Source organism: Microtus ochrogaster, linkage group LG3, assembly GCF_000317375.1.
Source record: "Microtus ochrogaster isolate Prairie Vole_2 linkage group LG3, MicOch1.0, whole genome shotgun sequence".
Taxonomy (NCBI): domain Eukaryota; kingdom Metazoa; phylum Chordata; class Mammalia; order Rodentia; family Cricetidae; genus Microtus; species Microtus ochrogaster.
Window position 1 is genome coordinate 47951033 of NC_022029.1, and position 2007 is coordinate 47953039.

Below are 2007 nucleotides of genomic sequence, written 5' to 3' on the forward strand. Positions count from 1 at the left end.
GACAACCCACAGAATGGGAGAGAAATCTTGGCCTGTTGTACATCTGACAGAGGAAAATTAGCAAACATATACAAAAAGCTAAAGAAATGAAACGAAATTACACAATACATTAATAAATTGACTAATGAAATACAGAAAGAACTAATGTAATTCAATAGATACATAAATAATTCAGTTTGAAACTAGGGTATATATAGGTTTTTGTAGTACAAAATAACAGATTTGGGAAAACATGCATAGTATTACTCATTACCGTGGAATGGCAAACAATGTGGATATTACTTCAAATATATTACAATAACTTGAATCAAAATCTCAATAGGTAATAAGGGTTAGGAGAAAAAGTAATTCCTTTTCATTTTCTGTGAAACAGTTCAAGCATTGTGTGAAAGACTGTTGTGGTTTCTCAGATAGATTCGAAGTAGAATTATCAAATTCAAAGTAAGATTCCAGTTTTGTGAGCATGTATACAGGACATTCAATTGATATCCCAAAGAAATAATTGCATTCCAATATTCATTTCAGCATATTCATAAAAATTAAAAGATGAAAAAATATCAATATCTTACGAACATCAAAATATTATATGCATAATATGATGATGCATAACATAAAAGTTATTAATATAAGTACATTTTCCTTTGGTAGAAATATATATAAATCTCTATGATATTATCTGAAATACTTTAGATACAAAAAAACAAGAACCACCTTGTTGACTGTTAAATAATAATAATCGCAGAATTGACTATTACCAGAGATTAAGGGGCAAGAGAAGAAGGGAAGAGAAAATATTGGAGATGTGGTTAAATTGTTAGTTAAAATATAATTTATAATATATAAAATATATTAAATAAAATATAATTTAATAGAGTTCAGCATACATAATACTGTGAAAATAAACACTAAAATCTACAACATTGTTAATTTTTAATAATTATTCAATGTTAATCAAGTGATTTTTTTTTACTGCACAAACAACTAACTGAGGGAGAAGGAATGGAAATGATCAAAACACATCATTACATGTACAAAATATTCAAAAACTGAATTAAAAAACCTGAGAGTCCACCTGCCTGCCTGTCATTCAGCTACCTCACTAATCACTGGGCTCAGGAACTATACTGGGCCCAACCAGAACCATAATTAGGGATCCCAAAGCCAATCTACCAGCCTGACAGCCATCTTACTCATTGCTGGGCTCAGAAATCAGAATGGACCCAAGACTGAAAAATCAACTACCATTTAGTTGAGCCAGCTCTCAAAATTAGTGGTCTCATTTTCCCAGTAAAAGATACAGAACGGATTCCAAATCAGGATTCATCATTCTGCTGCAACCAATAAACACACCTTAAGACCAGGGTTAGATGTCACCTTAAGGTAAAAGGATGAAAGAAGACCTTCCAAGGAAATGACCCTAAGATGGAAGCTGGCATATCCATTTTAATATCTGACAAAATAGACTCCAAATCACAATGAATCAGAAGGGATACAGAAGGCTACTACATACTTATTAAAGAAAAACTCCACCAAGAAAATACGGCAATACTTAACACCTGTGTACCAAACAAAAGGGTACCAAAGCCTCATAAAATAAATACTATAACTATATCAAACACATATCTGCCCTCATGTAGTCATAGTGGGTGATTTCAGTATCCCACTCTCAACGATATCAGGTCATCCAAAAACTAAACAGAATTACTCGAGCAAACTGACATCAAAAACCAAATGGACTTAAGAGGTAGTTACAGACAATTTTAGCCAAACTCAAAAGAATTTACCTTCTCAGCAGCTCATGCAATGTTCTCCAAAATTGAACACAAACTTTGATACAAAGTAAGTCTCAAAAAGCACAATAAAATTGAAGGAACAATTTGCATCCTACCTGGCCACCACAGAGTAACTGCATATTAACAGCACAAAGCTTACAAACTCACTGAAAGTGAACAACTCATTACTGAGCAACAAATGGATCAAGACAAAAATTATAAAAGAAATTAAAGA